Here is a 22,458-nt window from a genome sequence, read left to right as displayed (position 1 = left end):
AAAGGCAGATTCTGTGATGTCACTGGCGATGCAGTCTGTGATGTCATCAACTGCAGAATTGTATGCAACACAATTCTGCATATTTTTCATTGCTTGCAATATCACTGACCAGTTCAGACGTGCGCAAAGCTCTTTAAGGTAGTTTACCAATCGACAACTTTAGTGATTGTATTGAGGAGAAATGTTTCACTTATTTCAGCAATACTGCAACAAAATGATGGGACCCCAGGCGAGAACGGGAGTCCAGCAAGACCCCCAAGGCAGCTTCGTTCCTGCACATCTGGATATATTAGATGAGGAAACTCAAAGACTGGACTCCAGTCTGGAAATGGAGAGCGCCAGGATAGAAGACGACCAAAGCCCGGCCGAGCTGGAGGCCAAACTGAAAGAGATGGAACTGAGACTAAAAAGGCAGGAAGCTCTAAGAGAAACTCTTATCAACGAGGCCGAAGAGACAATGAGGGAACTGGAGAGATTAGAGAGAGAAGAGAGGGAAGAGATGTCCAGTGATCCAGCAGAACGTTACGCTGCAGACATTGATTCCACATTTTATAACGGTGTGAAAAACATGGAGAAGACCTTGCAGCAGGAGTTTGAGGATTTAAAGGTGGCCCACCTCCTCAGCCAGGAAGCATTTGTTGCTGGAATACAGGCTGAGAGAAAGAAAACCGAGGCTGTCCAAGAAGAACTGGACCAACTTAAGACTTCATACAAGGAGCTGCGATGTAAATATGATGCAGACATTTCTCTGGTAAGGCAGGAGGTGAAACATGAGAAAGATGCAAACAAAGAAAGACAGAAAGAGAGTCTGAAGCTAGTCGACAAGCTGAAAGCTGAGAAGGAGGAGCTCTTTCGAAAAATGGCTAAGAAATCTTTATTCTGAGAAAGAGAGAGAAGCAGATGCTGAACGAACTGGATCAGGTTCACATTTCGCACGAGGAGCTGAAACGTAGGTTTGAAAGAGACATTATGGATTTAAAGCAGGAGGTTGAGACATACCAGCATCAGGTAGAGCAGGAGAGAAAAGCTCACCTGGAGCAAACAGAGGAGGACAAGAAGCTTCTAGAGAAGCTGAGAGCTGAATATGCCATCCTCCAAGAAATAACAACAGAAGAGAAGAAAATCCTGCAAGATAAGGAAAGGAGTGCCAAGGCTGAGCTGGAGAATGTTAACAGTTTGTACATGGAGCTCAACAGTCGGTTTGAAACCGAAGTAACTGCATTAAAACATCAAGCAGAAAAACACCAGGAGGAGCTCATTTGTGTAAAAAATGATTTACAAAGAGCGAGAGACGATCTACTGCTGGCCGACACTCTGAGAGCCGAGGAAGAAGGTTTCCAACAACAACCCATCACAGTTTCCCAAGAAAAGGAAGAAAAGTCACAGAATCAAGTTAAAGTCTTAAATCAAGAGGTTTCTTCAGAGGAGGATCTCTCAGGAGAACCTTTACCAGGTTCTTCCATGGATCCAGAATCCTCAGACGAGACCGAGGTCGCTGGAGAAACCATCCTGGAGGATTCGGACAATCCAGATGGTAAAAAGATAAAGTCTAAAATTTCATTTTGGAAGAAGGTACGAAACACTCTGGGATGGAAGAAGCCAAAAAAGAAACAAACAAGTGAAGACATTCAAGAACGTGTGTAAAGTTCTTGATTTTGATATTTAGAGAAGGAGAAAGACGTGCAGGAGACGAACCGAGGACTGGAATCAAACGCATGGAGGTTGTAGCCTCTGTGAACGGGGCGCCATGCCACGCTCCGTCAAGACCAAATTTAAAAACTTTTTCCCCCCATTGACAAACTAGAAAATAGATCCCTTCCCAACCCAATTGGAAAAAACGTGGGCAGCACGGTGGTGCAGCGGTTAGCGCTGCATCTTCACAGACACCATCTGTGTGGAGTTTGCATGTTCTCCCCGTGTTTGCGTGGGTTTTCTCCGGGTGCTCCGGTTCCCCCCACATCTCCTAAAACATGTCGGTCAGGTCAGTTGGTCACTGCAAATTGCCCCCAAAGATTTGAAGAAACCCCAAACACATGTGCAGCTTTATTGTTAAACTTTAAAATTAATTGAATTAGCCGTACGTTAGCACTTTTCCCTTCGCTGCTTTAGCGCCGCAGCAACACTGGGCTCAATTTTTATAGCAACAGCTATATATCATCACCCAATTTGCCAGATTTTTTGTGCGTCGTCGGAGAGCACTGCCGAATGCGTAGGTGCATATCGCCTGGTGGACGGGTGCGGGAACTGTGCCAGAGGGTCTACAGTGGCTGGCGGGTGGCAGTGCCGGCACCCCGCGGTGGCCAATAGGCCGGAGCGGTGCTGAGCTGCGAGGGCTGCACGACGCCGCTTGCAGCATTAATTTATTTTATCATTTTTTTATCCAATTACTCGATTAATCATAAGAATAATTGATAGATTACTAAACAAAAATATTTGTTGTTTGGAAAACAATTTTGAAGAATTGCCTAGTAACAGAGTTTTTTCACTCTCTCCTCAGACTGAGTGGCTGTAACCTCTCAGAGAGAAGCTGTGAAGCTCTGTCCTCAGTTCTCAGCTCCCAGTCCTCCAGTCTCAGAGAACTGGACCTGAGTAACAACAACCTGCAGGATTCAGGAGTGAAGCTTCTCTCTGCTGCACTGAAGAGTCCAAACTGCAACCTGGAAACTCAGGTAAAATGTTTTGAATCCTAGTGAAGCCATATTTCTGTCCATTAACTGCTGCTATAGATGATGCAAATGTTATTTCAATAGTAGATTATTAAAATAAAAATGTCTGACTGTGATGAGGCTAATCATGCTAAGTCTTGACACATAAACTCAGCTGGTTTTCATTTACTCCAGGCTGAAAGAACCAGGAAGAGAGGAATGTAGAAAGGTGGGGATCAGGCTTTAACTGTTAGTGTAACGCTGGACACTTGACCGATTGCTGCATCCTCAGTGTACAAAGAAGCATCATTGCAGATTCTTCCTCCAACCAGTTGTTAGACTTTCTCGTCTCTTCTACAAATGATAAATGTTGATTTCTACTATCTGCAGAATGAAATACAGCTTTATTACTATTCTATGTTATTAACAGGTGAATCTCCACTTTCTTGTGTGTTTTCCTCTCGTGAAAATGATCAGTTCAGACCTTGGGTTCTTCCTCAATGTTCTCATATTCTCATCATGTGATGAATTGTGTGTCTGCAGATTATCAGGCTGTTTGGTCTCAGAGGAAGGCTGTGCTTCTCTGGCCTCAGCTCTGACCTCCAGCCCCTCCCATCTGAAAGAGTTGGACCTGAGCTACAATCATCCAGGAGACTCAGGAGTGAAGCTGCTGTCGGCTGGACTGAAGGATCCAGACTGGAGACTGGAAGCTCTCAGGTATGGAGGAACCTGCTGCAGGAGCAGAGAAGGTCTGATAGAGGAGGAAGAGGGAGAAACGTCTTTAGTCCGTCTGCTGGGAAACATTTAGAATGAAGATGAATATTTAGTCTCCAACTGAAATGTTTTCTCTGAAACTGTGGTATTAATAAATGGATGAATAACACGGTGAAAATATAACTTGACATTCTGAAACGTGTGTGACGCTGGACATAAATGTTTGTCACAATCCTGAACAAGAGGAAGTCAGTAAAATATTTAAATTAACAAATATAAATAAAATATTTTGAAAAGATGTTCTTTCAAGTGTTTACTGCTGATATATAAAGAAAATTGTATCTTTTGATCATAAGAAGAGTGAATGTAAGCGTGGCAACAATTGTTGTTTCACTGCAGACCTTCCACTTCCTGGTTCTGAAAGAAGAAACTACAAACCAGATGGTAGACATAACTGATTATGTTTAGCACATAATCAGTTATGCAACATTTATCACACTATGTAGCTGCTACATCCGCTGATAAGAAACTTGTAATAATTATAGATAACAATAGTTATTATTATTATTACAAATTTGATTTATAATGCCCTTTATATCTTTAAATCTCAAAGGGCAAAAAACCCCAAAACAAAACAAGCAATTTTAGTGGAGAAAAATAAATCAATAAATGAGATTAAAACCAATATCTCAGAAAATGAACCAAAAGTTTTGCTAAAAAAAAAAAAGTCTTAAAGCTTCTTTTAAAACAGTACATGGATGTTTTGCCCTCAGCACCTGTGTAAGTTAGTTTTCTCTTATTTCAAGTGTATTAAGATATTTGCACTAAAAACTACTTGGTAAGAATAAGATGTTGTGTTTTTGCAGTGCAGGAGCTCCATCAGAGACCGTAAAGGCCTGCGGTGTTTAAAGTTCACGTCAGGAGAATCAAAAATAAACTAAACAAGTACGACTTGTTGGGAAGGGCTGTCAGGAAAACGGTTCCTCACTCTGAAAGGAATGCAGCAGCGCTGCTTTGGTTTGCAAATCTGCACCGAAACAAACAAAAACAGCTTTGGAACAAGAATGAGAACAAGATGGAGACATTTTACAAATCCTCACTCACTGTGATGTGCGGCAGTGGAGGAGTGATGGTTTGGGCTTGTTTTTGTAGGATTTTTGGTGCAGTTTCTAATGCAAATATCTTAATACACTTGAAATAAGAAAAACTCATTTAAAAATGAATTTTAAGCCAGATATATGAGCAGGTTGTCATGGTGTGGTGTTGGGCCCAAACGCAGCAGGAAGTAGGCGTAGAAATAAATGGATGTTTTAATGAAAAAAATGAACCAACACAAAATCCAAAAACAAAACAAACTGGAAACACGAGGGAACAACAGGTAATCCAGGGAGGGAAACATGGGCAGTGACCATCAGGGTGACGAGACGGACTGGCGAGTTGTGACTGGGATGGAGGAGCTGAAATACTGGGAGGCAGTAAATGGAACAATGGCAGAGCTAGATGGGAAGAGTGATTTCAGCTGTGAGTAACTGGCACAGGAGCTGAGGGGCGGAGAGAAGGTGGCACAGGGAACCTAAGATCTGCTGGGAACACAAAGGGAGGAAACAGGGAACTGAAAAATACAACTAATGCAAAAAAAACTAAGAGTAAGAAAAACCTGATGAACTAGGAGAGAAAGACATGAGGGAAACCATAACCACCCTAAATAGAAACAAGGCCGATCTAACAACAGTAAGAACTAAGGAACATAGAGCTAGAGAAACTAGAAGATCTAAACAAAGAAATAAATTAACTAGAATTACTAAAGGAAGATATACATAGACTCAGACGTGGAAGAATAACTGAACCTACGGTGATGAAATTAAGAAAGAAACATTACTAGAAACACTGCAGGGAGGCTGAAATAACTAGAAGGATAAAATAAAACTATAATCATTAAAGAAGGCTGGACATGGACTCAGACAAACAAGGACAGAACTAAAGAATAAACCTAGAAACACTATAAAGGACTGAAAATAAGGAAAGCAATGAGACAATTCTTATTTCACTAAATATCTCAAATAATAATAATATCAAAAGGACCATGAAAGGCTAAACTAAAGTGAACTAAAACATGAAGCTAAATAAAATGAGAAGCAGAACCAACAAAAAACCCAGAGTTCTGACTCGTTTTAATATTGATTAAAAAGTGCTAGTTTCACTTATAACGAGATATTTTCACCATGTTTTAGTGAAATAATCTGACAGCAAAACTTTTACATCAATATTAATAAATTATTGACTTAAAACCAGCTCCTTGTAAGTTACTTTAAGCTAGTTTTCCTCTTATTTCACGTATATTAAGATATTTGCACAGTAAAATAAACCAAAAATATTTAGTAGGATTTTGTGTTTTTGCGGTTTTTCAATTTGCTCCGACAGCCACAAACCCTCTTTAGTTTATATCAATGTATAAAGTACATGAAAAATAAATACAAAAATCCGACTGCATTGATTGTTTTATTGAAATATTGCAAGTTAATTAGTTCCTGAGCATGGCAACAAATGAAGCTGTGTATTTTTAATTAAATAATTGACTAATTTCGTACTTTTAATATGTTTTCTTCGAGCTCACACTGCATTCTTTCTGCTGGCCACAAGATGGCAGAATTTCACCACATCTGATCCGCCTCCTCTTCATTTAAGATGCAAATAAAATCAGATTTTAATCGACTAATTCATTACAAACACGGTGGATGAAGTACTCAGCTGAAACAGAGGTGAACAGTAAACTTTGTGTGTTTTGGGGGATTTCAAGAAAGAAAAGTGTGTGTGAGCGATGAAGAGGGGGAGGTGAGGAAGACGGAGCAAAACGTCCAGATCAGAGAGGTTCTCCCAGTCAGAGGCAGCAGCTTACCGGTGCTTCCTGCTCCAGAGGTGATCACGTTACGCGTGGCTCGTCCTGAATGAGGCTCAGGTAGATGTGGAACGATGGAGAGGTTCTCCTGCCGCTGGATCCTTCTGACTGGAAGCTTTAATTTGGTGAGTAAAAATCTAATTTAACAGATTTAAACAGCTGTGCAGTAAATTGAAACAAACTGGGGATAAAATGCTTAAAAGTAACAAGAATGCAAGTTTTTTTTTTTACAAACTAGAAGGAAAGAAATGTGGTGATTAATTTATGCTTCAAATAATTTTTGTAGTGTTTTCAGAAGAGAATATGCTGAAAGAAGCTGCGATGAATATCGTTGTAAATTAGAGCCTTTAATGATACTTTTTAACTGATTTTCTCTTGAGCAACTAATAAAATTTAAGTAACAAGAACTAGGTGCAGGACACTGCAAAAAATACAAATCATACCAAGTATTTTTACTCTCGTTTGTAGTGGAAACATTTTAATACACTTGAATTAAGACAAAACCAACTTACAAGTGACTGTTCAGCAATATATAAAGAGCTTGTTATAAGTCAATAATTCCTTAATTTTGGTGAAAAGGTTCTAGTTTTACTACAGATTATTTCACTTTTAACATGTGAAAAATATTTTGTTATAAGTGAAATAATCTGCCAGTGGAACTAGTAATTTTTAACCAATATTTAAGAATTATTGACTTAAAACAAGCGCCTATCTTTCTGAAAAGATTTTTCTAATTTAGTTTTGTTTTATTTAAAGTGTACCAAGACATTTGCACTAGAAACTAGACAAATTGATTGGTAAGGTTTTGTGTTTTTGCAGTGTAGTTCATTATTATTAATGCTTCTCTGTGGAATAATGAAGGAAATCCAACTTCAAATTATTTAACTTCACTACAAATTCAGGCTGATTAATATACAGAAATAATTTACTTGTACTTTTGACTTTTACTTGAGTAATTTTATTATGAAGTATTTCTACTCCTACATGAGTAAAATTTCTGGATTTTCTACCTGCTGAATGAAAAACAAACATATTTTAACCAGAAATTCACCAGACACACACCTGCAGTTTTTGTTAAAGTTTCATAAGTTGTTTACTGAAAAGAACTGATTTAGAAAAATTTTCTTTTCCCTGTTTTTATTTTTTGTTATTGATATGAATTATTGTCATTTTGGTCCTTAAAATACCAAAATTTTCACTTAACTTTATATTTTGGTCTGTCTGATAATGTAGTTTTTAAATATTAAATGATTGATAACTTGATCAGTTACTCAGAACTTGAGTAAACTTTTCACCAAACACTTTTTCACTCTTACTTGAGCCATTTCTTGGATGGCTACTTTTTACTTTTACTTGAGTAAAAATACATTGTTGAAGTAGTGCTGCTCTTACTTGAGTACTTTTTTGTGTCCTCTGCTGGCAGTCAAAAAGAACTGGTTGGATACAAATACTGATTTTGTGAATTTGTGAGCACAAATCATGAGTAGTTGTTTAAAACTTAGCATTTTGTGGTATCTATACTTGAAAAGTTGATTAATATTAAGCGCCGGGATTAACATTACAGTCTTTAGCCAGTAATTAACCAGTTTAAATTAACTTTACCAAATCTGAGCTCAAATGTCTGGCTAGAATAATGTCAGAAGTTTTCTCACGGCTACAAAAACTGTGTGGTTTCTCTGTATTCTGGAAACATTTATTCAGGTATTGGTAGGGAAGTAAAAATATCTTTGTAAAATTTGATTTACACTATAAATTCAAACAAAATTTATAAGTAAAACCCAAAACTACAAAGATCAGAATTGGTAGACGCTGTAGGTTGAAAGAAGTTGCTAAAAAAGTCTAGTTTGAATCTAGTAATGCTCTTTGAAACTTCCTCTGAGGCTCATTGTTTGTATTTTCTCATTATTTCCCATCTAGCTGGTTCTCTGTCAACTTGAGACTCAGAGCAACTTCACCTTCATGAACTCATCATCACCTCAACCCCACAGAGACCAAGAGGAGCGTCTCCACATAAACTCAGCTGGTTTTCATTTACTCCAGGCTGAAAGAACCAGGAAGAGAGGAATGTAGAAAGGTGGGGATCAGGCTTTAACTGTTAGTGTAACGCTGGACACTTGACCGATTGCTGCATCCTCAGTGTACAAAGAAGCAGTATTGCAGATTCTTCCTCCAACCATTTGTTAGACTTATTTCTTAATTAAAATCCATTCCCTTTTGGTTTAAAAAGTAATATCTTTGTAATCTTTTTTGCAGCCCCATCATGCATCTCTGTTCTTTCTCCTTTTTCTTTTTCCCTGCTTGTCTAAAGAAAGTCTGGGTCCTACCTTTCACCATCTCCCACCACTGTGCTCGTGTTTCGTACAGGTCTTGGAGGGTCTGCCACTCGTGGTACCGCTCCCGGTACTGGCCGACCAGAACCTGGTCCTCCAGCAGGGAGCGGTTGAGTTTCCACAGACCTCTCCCGGTCGTCGCACCTGAAGGAAGTGAAAGCGTGCAGGACAGAAGGAGGTGATCAGAAAAGAAAGCCGGTGACAATCTAGCATCAGTTAGGGCGCAATCCCTGATGAAGAAATAATCAATACGAGAGGCCATAGAGCCGTCACCACTGACCCAGGTGTGGCCCTCCTCTCCAGGATGCATAGTTCTAAAACAGTCCACTAGTTTAAAATCCCTAACGATTCTCTGTAATAAAAGTGATGTTTTGTCTACCTTAAAATCCTGTCTATTTCTTTTCCTATCTTTTCTAGATAAAATGCAATTAAAATCCCCCCCAATTATTAAAGGTTTTGTTCCCAGCATGTGGGGCTGCAGTTCCTCTAAAAAGTCATACCTGTCGTGTTTGTCATTAAAGCCATAAATATTTAAGAGGTTAAAATCCTGTCCGTTAAAAGTCAGATTTGCTAAAAGTGCTCGTCCCTCTCTCACCACGGTGCTCCCCTTCACCAAGATGTGCGGGTTGTTTATTAAAATGGCCACGCCGTCATTTTTATTTCCATTGGAGCCGCTCCATATAGACGGCCGTGGCCACAAGTCCTGCCACCGGGTGTAGTTCTTTAAAAACGGGAGTGAACATTCTTGTAGTAAAAACACATCTGACTGTACGGAGCTTAAAAAGGATAAAACACTCTGGGCTCTAACTCACGACTTCACACTTCTAACATTGATGGTTGAGAAGGTGAGAGTCATGAGTATGATGGCTAAAATCAAGTACGACATTTTAAAGGATTAAAAACAAGATAAGACTAAGTTAAAACCATGTTAAAAAACGGGCGGTCGTTAAAACAAGGCGGGTTCAGAGACTGTCCTGTGAACAGAGCTCTTCCTTCCCACATGGTGGTGCAGGTCAGGTTGGAGCTCCATTCCCCCTTCGGGCTCTCGGCGTCGGCCGTCTTTCTAAAGCCGTTACCTTGTTTGGGTCCTCCGGGGTTGATTGGTGAGCCAAGTCTAGGAACGAGACCTCATTGGATTTTTTTTTTCTTTCGAAAATTTTTATTGTTACTGTAAGCATTAAAAATCCATTACATTTTTGCAGTTATACAGAACCTTTCAACATGTTTTCAAGTTCATCAATTTATACTAAAAGGAGCTAAGAACAAGGGTATAAAACATAAAATCTCTGTGTGTTAAAAGTTGAGCAGGACCGGGGTGACTCCTTCCAAAGTCCGGGGCCGTCCCGTCCTTCCAGACAGCGCTTGGTGCTCAGAGGGGAAACCTGCCCTGAAGCTCCTTCCCTCCTGCCTCACCCGGAGAGCCAGGCCGCCGCTGCTTGGACCTCTTTTCGTGGAGCGCCGGCTCCTTCGTCCACGGAGGCGCAGGCGATTCTTCTTGGTGGCTGTGTCCTTGGCGCGCCACCTGCAGCCCGTGATGTTTTCCTTTTTGCTGCCGCCATCCGGATCACAGCCACGGGGGGCATCTGCCTGCGCCTGCTCACCAGCAAGTTTCTGGAGGTCCAAATGGCGTCTTTGATGGTGGCGAGGGTGAGCCACATCTCAGCAAAGTCTTTTTTAGCCATTTTCTGCTGGCTCACCCCGTACAGCACTAGCTGTGCATGAAGGACCTCCCTTGCTGGCAAGTGTGGGAATTGCAAGGAGCCGGCCTTCGCCCACAGGTCCACAGCAGCGCTGCACTCCCACAGCAGGTGCCTCACCGACTCCGGCGCGCCACAACCGGGTCGGGGGCAGATGGACGTTGCAGACATGCCGCGGGAGTGCATGACGGCTCTGACCGGCAGGATCCCATGAGCCACCATCCATGACAGGTCCTGGAGTCTGTTTGGAAGGACGGGATGGCTCACGTTGCGCCAAACGGTGGAAGCGTCTCCATACCGGAGGCCGCGCACTGGAGTCACTGGTTCCCGGTCCTGCACAACAGAAATAATAAAACGATGATTAGTTAAAATCTTGCTCTCCTCTCCTTCTAGTCTAAAATGTTCTAAAAAGTTCCGTATAAAAGCATATGCAGGTGGGAGGTTAAAAGCTACTGGAGTTCTAAAATCACTTTTTATCATTTTTAATTTTCTGAGATAGGACCCGCACCAGAATCTGGTCATCTTGTTTGTTTTGTTGTTACTAGAGAGGTTCATGGCTTGTTTCAGGTGAGTGCTCGTATAATGGCTGCCTAGAAACAAGTAAAGGTCTGGGACTCCTTTTCCTCCTTTTTCTTTGGGTTTGTACATGATTTCTCTTTTTAACCTTTCCCATTTGGAGTTCCATATAAAATAAAAAATGGCTCGTTGTAGTTCTAAAAGCACTCTCCTAGGAGGAATAAAAACAGCACTGGTGAGTAAAAACACTGGTAAAATCACAGCTTTAACTATTAAAATCTTTCCTTCTATCGTAAGGTTCCTCATCCCCCAGAATCCCAGTCGCTGTTTTACTCTTCTTGTTATTTCAGTCCAGTTTGTCTTTCCTTCTCCATGTTTGTCAAATTTTACTCCCAGTATTTTTTGTTCTTCTTCCGTTACTTGAAACTGACATCCTAATTTTTCATTCTCTTTCCATGGTCCATAAAATTGTGCTTTTGTTTTTTCTTTGTTTAATTTTGACCCTGATGCTTTCCCAAACCAATCTGTTAATTGAAAAATCCTATCTATTGATAAAAGATCTGTACATAAAATGTTAAAATCATCCATGTATAAAAGACATTTCGCTTCCTGCCCTCCACTCCCCGGTATCGTTACACCTAAAATCTGTGGGTCCCTTCTCAAGATCTGCGCCAGCGGCTCGACGCAGGCCACATAGAGAAGGGCGGATAACGGACAACCCTGACGGACACCGCAGTTCACTTTCACTGCTTTTGTCAGAAACCCGTTAACCATAAATCTGCTGGAGATGTCTCGGTACAGCAGTCCCACCCACGCTACGAACCTCCCAGGAAAAGCCCATTTTTTGCAGTACCTGGAAGAGGTACTGGTGCGAGACCCGATCAAACGCTTTCTCGAAATCTAGATTTAGGACTATCAGCCGAATGTTTCTGTCTCTCGCAAAACAGATGGTGTCTCTGATCAGTACCAGGCTGTCCGTGATCCTCCTTCCCGGGACGGCGCAGGCTTGATCCGGGTGGATTAGATCCCCCAACACTCGACGCATCCTGGCTGCTAAAAGTCTACTAAAAATCTTACAGTCAACGTTTAAAAGGGTGATGGGTCTCCAGTTTTTAAGATCTGTTTTGTCTTTGTCTTTATATAAAAGTGTAACTATTCCTGTTCTAAAACTATCGGGGAGTGTGTCTTGTTTGCTAAAATCCATAAAAACAGTAAGTAAATCCGGTGCTAAAATATCGTAAAAGGTTAAATAAAATTCTACAGGGAGTCCGTCTGAGCCTGGAGATTTTCCTCTTTTAAAACTCCTCAAAGACTGTAAAAGCTCTAAAAGGGTAAAATCCTGCTCTAAAAAACTGCTGTCTTCTATACTTTTCTCAAGAAAATTTAAAGTTTCTTTTATATTTTTTCCGTTTACCATTTTTTCTGAGTATAAGTCACTATAGTATTTTTCAATTACTTTTTTCTTTTCTTCTATGTTAGAAACAATGTTTCCATTTTCTGACTTTAAATCAGAAAAAAAACTTGGATTGTTTATAATTTTCTTAAAAAAGTATCTATTACATTTTTCTCCTTCTTCTATTTCTCTTTCTCTGCTTCTTAAAATCACTCCCTTACTCTTTATTTCTGCTAAAATGTTCATTTCTTTTTTTACTTCTCTTATTTCTTTATTAAAATCCATTCCCTGTTGGTTTAAAAAGTAATATCTTTGTAGTCTTTTCTGCAGCCCCATCATGCATCTCTGTTCTTTTCTCTTTTTATTTTTCCCTGCTTGTCGAAAAAAAGTCTGGGTCCTACCTTTCACCATCTCCCACCACTGTGCTCGTGTTTCGTACAGGTCTTGGAGGGTCTGCCACTCGTGGTACCGCTCCCGGTACTGGCCGACCAGAACCTGGTCCTCCAGCAGGGAGCGGTTGAGTTTCCACAGACCTCTCCCGGTCGTCGCACCTGAAGGGAGTGAAAGCGTGCAGGACAGAAGGAGGTGATCGGAAAAGAAAGCCGGTGACAATCTAGCATCAGTTAGGGCGCAATCCCTGATGAAGAAATAATCAATACGAGAGGCCATAGAGCCGTCACCACTGAACCAGGTGTGGCCCTCCTCTCCAGGATGCATAGTTCTAAAACAGTCCACTAGTTTAAAATCCCTAACGATTCTTTGTAATAAAAGTGATGTTTTGTCTACCTTAAAATCCTGTCTATTTCTTTTCCTATCTTTTCTAGATAAAATGCAATTAAAATCCCCCCCAATTATTAAAGGTTTTGTTCCCAGCATGTGGGGCTGCAGTTCCTCTAAAAAGTCATACCTGTCGTGTTTGTCATTAAAGCCATAAATATTTAAGAGGTTAAAATCCTGTCCGTTAAAAGTCAGATTTGCTAAAAGTGCTCGTCCCTCTCTCACCACGGTGCTCCCCTTCACCAAGATGTGCGGGTTGTTTATTAAAATGGCCACGCCGTCATTTTTATTTCCATTGGAGCCGCTCCATATAGACGGCCGTGGCCACAAGTCCTGCCACCGGGTGTAATTCTTTAAAAACGGGAGTGAACATTCTTGTAGTAAAAACACATCTGACTGTACGGAGGTTAAAAAGGATAAAACACTCTGGGCTCTAACTCGCGACTTCACACTTCTAACATTGATGGTTGAGAAGGTGAGAGTCATGAGTATGATGGCTAAAATCAAGTACGACATTTTAAAGGATTAAAACAAGATAGGACTAAGTTCAAACCATGTTAAAAAACGGGCGGTCGTTAAAACAAGGCGGGTTCAGAGACTGTCCTGTGAACAGAGCTCTTCCTTCCCACATGGTGGTGCAGGTCGGGCTGGAGCTCCATTCCCCCTTCGGACTCTCGGTGCCGGCCGTCTTTCTAAAGCCGTTACCTTGTTTGGGTCCTCCGGGGTTGATTGGTGAGCAAAGTCTAGGAACGAGACCTCATTAGATGAGCCAGCGAGGAAGGCTCTGGATTCCTCTCCGAAAGAACCGAAGAGTTCCTCCAGCCTTCCTCTCTTCCCTACCTTGGGGAGTAAGGTCGGGAGGTGACTCAGATGCCGGCCTCTTAGCCAGCTGGGCGTCGGGGAGGGGGGCATCATCGCTGCTGTCCGTCTGTTCTTCCTCAGAGTCCGAGCTAGCTCCGCCTTCGGTTAGCATCTCCCCCCCCTCACTGGATGTTTCGGTCTGGGGGGGGGCTTCCTTCCCCTCCCCGCTTCCCGCCCTCTCCTCCTCCCCTCCAATCAGAGGACCTGGCGGGAGATTTGAATTTTCCAACCCAGCTGCTTCCACTCGCTCATTAACCGTTTCCGTTAACGTCTCTTTTCCTCTTTTCAATTTATTTGCAAACGATTTTGGACAGTCTCTGAACAAATGATCCTGTCCACCACACAAATTACATTTCCGCCCGTTCGTACATTCATCAAAAGTGTGTCCCACTTCTCGGCATTTACCGCAAAAAACTTTTTCACAAGTTTCGGCCAGATGACCATGCTCGCCGCACTTCCGGCACAGTTTGGGTTGGCCTTGATAGTGAATGTAGCCTCTGTTCTCCCCCAGGACTATCATTGAGGGGAGATGCTTCAGGCCCTGGAAGCCTTGGGGGTCTTCCCATTGTTTAATGGGGACCCGCCAAGCACAGTTCCAGATGCCGTCCACATCCCGCACCTTCATAGCCTGGCCTCTCACAGTGCAGTATCTACCCAGCCATATACAGATATCTTCAGCACTGACAGTCTCATTGAACATTCTGACAATCACCGTTTTCAGGGAGTTGTCAGTCAGTTTCTCGACGTCAAACGCTGAAAACTGGGTCTTAGCATTTTCAAAACGTGTCCAAAAATCCTTAAGAAGTGCGGCAGAGCAAAAACTTACGTCATATCCCTTGTTGAAAGGCAGGGTAAGGATACAATTCAGGTCATCTGGCCGAAACTTCAACACCTGTTGGATTAGTTTTCTGGAAAAGTCCAATCTCGTTACTCTATTTTCTTCTTCTCTTTCCTTAAATAAAAATCGAACACTGTGGTGCCTCCGCATGCCGGCATGGCTAGCCGCCATGGTGGAGGCACCACCAGTTAAAGGTTTAAAACCTTTACTAAAACCAATAAATAGTTAAAGAACACCAATAAATACAAATAAAAGGTAAAAGATATTTTCCACTACTTAGTGGTCAATATCTCACCTGGGGACTAAATTTACTGAACCTCTAAATCAGTGGCAACAGCCAAGTCACAAAGACTACCGCTATCACCACCCAATGGAGGGGACCGCTGTCTTAGCCAAAAGGCCGAGAAACGAGACCTCATTGGATGAGCCAGCGAGGAAGGCTCTGGATTCTTCTCCGAAAGAACCGAAGAGTTCCTCCAGCCTTCCTCTCTTCCCTACCTTGGGGGTAAGGTCGGGAGGTGACTCAGATGCCGGCCTCTTAGCCAGCTGGGCGTCGGGGAGGGGGGCATCATCGCTGCTGTCAGTCTGTTCTTCCTCAGAGTCCGAGCTAGCTCCGCCTTCGGTTAGCATCTCCCCCCCCTCACTGGATGTTTCGGTCTGGGGGGGGGGCTTCCTTCCCCTCCCCGCTTCCCGCCCTCTCCTCCTCTCCTCCAATCAGAGGACCTGGCGGGAGATTTGAATTTTCCGACCCAGCTGCGTCCACTTGCTCATTAGCCGTTTCTGTTAGCGTCTCTTTTCCTTTTTTCAGTTTGTTCGCGAATGATTTTGGACAGTCTCTGAACAAATGATCCTTTCCACCACACAAATTACATTTCCGCCCGTTCGTACATTCATCAAAAGTGTGTCCCACTTCTCGACATTTACTGGAGAATACTTTTTCACAAGTTTCGGCCAGATGACCATGCTCGCCGCACTTCCGGCACAGTTTGCCTTGATAGTGAATGTAGCCTCTGTTGTCCCCCAGGACCATCATTGAGGGGAGATGCTTCAGGCCCTGGAAGCCTTGGGGGTCTTCCCATTGCTTAATGGGGACCCGCCAAGCACAGTTCCAGATGCCGTCCACATCCCGCACCTTCATAGCCTGGCCTCTCACAGTGCAGTATCTACCCAGCCACATACAGATATCTTCAGCATTGACAGTCTCATTGAACATCCTGACAATCACCGTTTTCAGGGAGTTGTCAGTCAGTTTCTCAACGTCAGATACTGAAAACTGGGTCTTAGCATTTTCAAACCGTGTCGTAAATTCCTTGAGAAGTGCGGCAGAGCAAAAACTTACATCATATCCCTTATTGAAAGGCAGGGTAAGGATACAATTCAGGTCATCTGGCCGAAACTTCAGCACCTGTTGAATCAGCTTCCTGGAAAAGTCCAATCTCGTTATTCTATTTTCTTCTTCTTTTTCCTTAAATAAAAACCGAACACTGTGGTGCCTCCGCATGCCGGCATGGCTAGCCGCCATGGTGGAGGCACCACCAGTTAAAGGTTTAAAACCTTTACTAAAACCAATAAATAGTTAAGAAACACCAATAAATACAAATAAAAGGTAAAAGATATTTTCCACTACTTAGTGGTCAATATCTCAACCGGGGACAAAATTTACTGAACCTCTAAATCAGTGGTAACAGCCAAGTCACAAAGACTACCGCTATCACCACCCAAAGGAGGGGACCGCTGTCTTAGCCAAAAGGCCGAGAAGGTGTAAAAACACAACAAAGCTACATAAACATTGTTGCGGCCCCTGGCCTCTTCAGGCTGTGGAGGCTCTTTGTTTTTTTTCTATTATGCAGGATCAGCTGTGCGGGCACAGCTTTCTGATTGGCTGCCTAGAGGCTGCAGGAGAGCAGCCACCCCATTGGATCAGCAAAGCCAATCAGACGTTGATGAGACCCACCTGCACCGTATAAAAGACGTCTGAGTTCATTCCTCCAGGGGGGGCAGCTAGCAGGAAGAGGTTAATAAAAACTTCACTTTAACACACGCAATACCAGAGAAAGGTCATTTAACATTTCTACCTTTGGAGTCCAGAGACGGGTCGACTGACCTGAAGGATTTTAGCTAGCAGGCGCTTTTGTTCTGTAAATAAGGCCATTACCCTGGTAATTACCCTGGTAATTACCCTGGTAATGGCCTCAACGCATCTCACAGTTGCACAATTGTTCCTTAGACTTAGACTGACTTTGTTGTCATTTTGCATGCACAGGGTGTATACAGAACGAAATTTCGCTGCATACGGCTCAGGACAATGTTTGAGGTTCCAATGTTGTGAGGTTACTCCAGAATAAAATAAAATACAGTATAAAATATGAATATAAATCTAAATATAAAATATAAAGTGCAGGACTGACAGTAAAATAGAAGTTATTTAGCTCTGTACATGTGCAAGGTATAAAGTGGAGACCAGATTTTGAGTGCAGTCCAGTTAAGAGTTCAGCAGTCTGATGGCAAGTGGGAAAAAGCTGTTTCGGAACCAGGTGGACCTGCACCGGACGCTGCGGAACCTCTTTCCAGAGGGCAGCAGGGAGAACAGTCCATGGTGGGGGTGTGAGGGGTCACTGACGATGTTTCGGCCTCAGGACACGCATCCTGCATCGATGGTTGACCTGACACTTCGCCCTTTTGCCTGAGCTGGGTGTGGAAGGTTGTTGCCGAAGCAGTTTCTCCTTGTGTGCCTTCTTCTCACTCACATGAGAGTTACCCAACTCTTTTGCAAGCTCAACCAGGAAGTCCACCCGTCTCTCCTGCACCCCAATGCATGCCTGATAAAGCGCATGTGCATTCAGTGCTGCCATGTCAATCATGTTTGCCAGGTTTGCTGACCAGCTGTCACATAGTGATGGAACCTTGGTCACCCCCCGCAAGATTATGACTGAAATAAATGCCATTAGTTCTTGTGAACTAAATAGGTGAAGCAGTCACCTATTTATCCTCCACAGCACAAAAGGCTGCATGCAAATTTGCATGTGCAAAGTCTCCCAGATTTCTTTTGCTTACACTTTTTGCATGATTTTTTTGAGGTGGATCAACACAATTAATTTGGTTAGTTTATTTCTAAACTGTCATTTTAAACCCACTTAGCTTTATTTAAAAGAAAAACATTACTAATTTCTTTTAGAAAAACCTTTGCATATTTCTTGAAACAGATTGTATGTTTTGCAAACTCTATGTACATTTGGCAAAATGACCTGGATAATGCAGCACAACATCATGGATCAGCTGCAAAAGGTCACATCTCTCCAAAAACACTTCATGTATGCTTCAAAACTAGACTGAAGAGCATTACCTACAGGAGAGTCTACTGTAGAGCTGCCTCCATCATAGATCGCACCCACCCCCAACATGGACTATTCACACTCCTACCTTCTGGCCTGACGGTCAACGGCCACATTTACAATTGAAGAAGGGATGCTAATTTGAGCCATCAGAGTCGTCAGTTTGGACTCAGGGTCTTTTGACCCTCTTTCGGGACGTCAGGTCGAAAACCCTGGTAATACCAACTTTCAACAAGATTTATAAATCAATAGTTTTAGTTTTTATCTTTTACTTTTTCATGTTGTTTACATCGATTTATTATAAATTTTCTTTCCCACTGTCTTTTTCCACAATACAAAAAAAAATAAATGTTTGACTAAACAAGCAAAATTAACTTCAAAATGTATAGATATTGAAAAAAGTCCTATAGATTATCATATATGGCATGTGTGTCAAACTCAAGGCCCGAGGGCCAAATCTGGCCCGCCATAGCTTTGTATGTGGCCCTCTAGACTCCAAATCATAGCAATGGGCCCCTCCAGTTTTTACAAACAACCGCAAAATTCACACAAAAATCAACAGATCCCCTCATGTTTTCTGAGTTTATCAACATGTTTTCTGAGTTTATCAACATTTTTTCTGCGTTTATCAACATTTTTTCTCAAATTTGACCATAAACATTTTGGATTAAGTGCCCGCTGTCTCAGCCTGACCTGATGTCAAGTTATAGTCCATGACCGATAGAGCGATTAATAAAAGATCACATTTAACATCATATGTTAGCGCAAATATTGTAAAAAATTCCTTACAGATATTTCTAAATTAGCGCCACAAAATCTGTGATGTTGATTGCAGAAAAGCACAAAAACAATCCTGGATGAACTGATTAGTGTGAAAAGATGTTCAATATTATGTTATTTTAAGAAACACTTATTGATGCTGAAACACCTATTTATTGATATTTTAACAATTTAATTGGTTTTTATCAATATGTTCTGGCACAACAGGCCCTTTATGAACATTCAGGTTTTTGATCTGGCCCAACACAGAAATGAGTTTGGATAAAAACGAGTGAATCATGGACTATTTTGAATGTAAACAAGAATAAAGAGTGAGATATTTGGTGGTGGAATGATGTCACACCGCCAGCAAAGGAAGACTCTGTGATGTCACTGGCGATGCAGTCTGTGATGTCATCAACTCAGAATTGTATGTGACACAATTCTGCATATTTTTCATTGCTTGCAATATCACTGACCAGTTCAGACGTGCGCAAAGCTCTTTCAGGTAGTTTACCAATCGACAACTTTAGTGATTGTATTGAGGAGAAATGTTTCACTTATTTCAGCAATACTGCAACAAAATGATGGGACCCCAGGCGAGAACGGGAGTCCAGCAAGACCCCCAAGGCAGCTTCGTTCCTGCACATCTGGATATTTTAGATGAGGAAACTCAAAGACTGGACTCCAGTCTGGAAATGGAGAGCGCCAGGATAGAAGACGACCAAAACCCGGCCGAGCTGGAGGCCAAACTGAAAGAGATGGAACTGAGACTAAAAAGGCAGGAAGCTCTCAGAGAAACTCTTATCAACGAGGCCGAAGAGACAATGAGGGAACTGGAGAGATTAGAGAGAGAAGAGAGGGAAGAGATGTCCAGTGATCCAGCAGAACGTTACGCTGCAGACATTGATTCCACATTTTATAACGGTGTGAAAAACATGGAGAAGACCTTGCAGCAGGAGTTTGAGGATTTAAAGGTGGCCCACCTCCTCAGCCAGGAAGCATTTGTTGCTGGAATACAGGCTGAGAGAAAGAAAACTGAGGCTGTCCAAGAAGAACTGAACCAACTTAAGACTTCATACAAGGAGCTGCGATGTAAATATGATGCAGACATTTCTCTGGTAAGGCAGGAGGTGAAACATGAGAAAGATGCAAACAAAGAAAGACAGAAAGAGAGTCTGAAGCTAGTCGACAAGCTGAAAGCTGAGAAGGAGGAGCTCTTTCGAAAAATGGCTAAAGAAATCTTTATTCTGAGAAAGAGAGAGAAGCAGATGCTGAACGAACTGGATCAGGTTCACATTTCGCACGAGGAGCTGAAACGTAGGTTTGAAAGAAACAATATGGATTTAAAGCAGGAGGTTGAGACATACCAGCATCAGGTAGAGCAGGAGAGAAAAGCTCACCTGGAGCAAACAGAGGAGGACAAGAAGCTTCTAGAGAAGCTGAGAGCTGAATATGCCATCCTCCAAGAAATAACAACAGAAGAGAAGAAAATCCTGCAAGATAAGGAAAGGAGTGCCAAGGCTGAGCTGGAGAATGTTAACAGTTTGTACATGGAGCTCAACAGTCGGTTTGAAACCGAAGTAACTGCATTAAAACATCAAGCAGAAAAACACCAGGAGGAGCTCATTTGTGTAAAAAATGATTTACAAAGAGCGAGAGACGATCTGCTGCTGGCCGACACTCTGAGAGCCGAGGAAAAAGGTTTCCAACAACAACCCATCACAGTTTCCCAAGAAAAGGAAGAAAAGTCACAGAATCAAGTTAAAGTCTTAAATCAAGAGGTTTCTTCAGAGGAGGATCTCTCAGGAGAACCTTTACCAGGTTCTTCCATGGATCCAGAATCCTCAGAAGAGACCGAGGTCGCTGGAGAAACCATCCTGGAGGATTCGGACAATCCAGATGGTAAAAAGATGAAGTCTAAAATTTCATTTTGGAAGAAGGTACGAAACACTCTGGGATGGAAGAAGCCAAAAAAGAAACAAACAAGTGAAGACATTCAAGAACGTGTGTAAAGTTCTTGATTTTGATATTTAGAGAAGGAGAAAGACGTGCAGGAGACGAACCGAGGACTGGAATCAAACGCATGGAGGTTGTAGCCTCTGTGAACGGGGCGCCATGCCACGCTCCGTCAAGACCAAATTTAAAAACTTTTTCCCCCCATTGACAAACTAGAAAATAGATCCCTTCCCAACCAAATTGGAAAAAACGTGGGCAGCACGGTGGTGCAGCGGTTAGCGCTGCATCTTCACAGACACCATCTGTGTGGAGTTTGCATGTTCTCCCCGTGTTTGCGTGGGTTTTCTCCGGGTGCTCCGGTTCCCCCCACATCTCCTAAAACATGTCGGTCAGGTCAGTTGGTCACTGCAAATTGCCCCCAAAGATTTGAAGAAACCCCAAACACATGTGCAGCTTTATTGTTAATCTTTAAAGTTAATTGGATTAGCCGTACGTTAGCACTTTTCCCTTCGCTGCTTTAGCGCCGCAGCAACACTGGGCTCAATTTTTATAGCAACAGCTATATATCATCACCCAATTTGCCAGATTTTTTGTGCGTCGTCGGAGAGCACTGCCGAATGCGTAGGTGCATATCGCCTGGTGGACGGGTGCGGGAACTGTGCCAGAGGGTCTACAGTGGCTGGCGGGTGGCAGTGCCGGCACCCCGCGGTGGCCAATAGGCCGGAGCGGTGCTGAGCTGCGAGGGCTGCACGACGCCGCTTGCAGCATTAATTTATTTTATCATTTTTTTATCCAATTACTCGATTAATCATAAGAATAATTGATAGATTACTAAACAAAAATATTTGTTGTTTGGAAAACAATTTTGAAGAATTGCCTAGTAACAGAGTTTTTTCACTCTCTCCTCAGACTGAGTGGCTGTAACCTCTCAGAGAGAAGCTGTGAAGCTCTGTCCTCAGTTCTCAGCTCCCAGTCCTCCAGTCTCAGAGAACTGGACCTGAGTAACAACAACCTGCAGGATTCAGGAGTGAAGCTTCTCTCTGCTGGACTGAAGAGTCCAAACTGCAACCTGGAAACTCAGGTAAAATGTTTTGAATCCTAGTGAAGCCATATTTCTGTCCATTAACTGCTGCTATAGATGATGCAAATGTTATTTCAATAGTAGATTATTAAAATAAAAATGTCTGACTGTGATGAGGCTAATCATGCTAAGTCTTGACACATAAACTCAGCTGGTTTTCATTTACTCCAGGCTGAAAGAACCAGGAAGAGAGGAATGTAGAAAGGTGGGGATCAGGCTTTAACTGTTAGTGTAACGCTGGACACTTGACCGATTGCTGCATCCTCAGTGTACAAAGAAGCATCATTGCAGATTCTTCCTCCAACCAGTTGTTAGACTTTCTCGTCTCTTCTACAAATGATAAATGCTGATTTCTACTATCTGCAGAATAAAATACAGCTTTATTACTATTCTATGTTATTAACAGGTGAATCTCCACTTTCTTGTGTGTTTTCCTCTTGTGAAAATGATCAGTTCAGACCTTGGGTTCTACCTCAATGTTCTCATATTCTCATCATGTGATGAATTGTGTGTCTGCAGCTTATCAGGCTGTTTGGTCTCAGAGGAAGGCTGTGCTTCTCTGGCCTCAGCTCTGACCTCCAACCCCTCCCATCTGAAAGAGTTGGACCTGAGCTACAATCATCCAGGAGACTCAGGAGTGAAGCTGCTGTCGGCTGGACT

The sequence above is a fragment of the Xiphophorus hellerii genome, chromosome 10, assembly GCF_003331165.1.
Source record: "Xiphophorus hellerii strain 12219 chromosome 10, Xiphophorus_hellerii-4.1, whole genome shotgun sequence".
Taxonomy (NCBI): Eukaryota; Metazoa; Chordata; class Actinopteri; order Cyprinodontiformes; family Poeciliidae; genus Xiphophorus; species Xiphophorus hellerii.
This window is presented reverse-complemented; position numbering follows the sequence as displayed.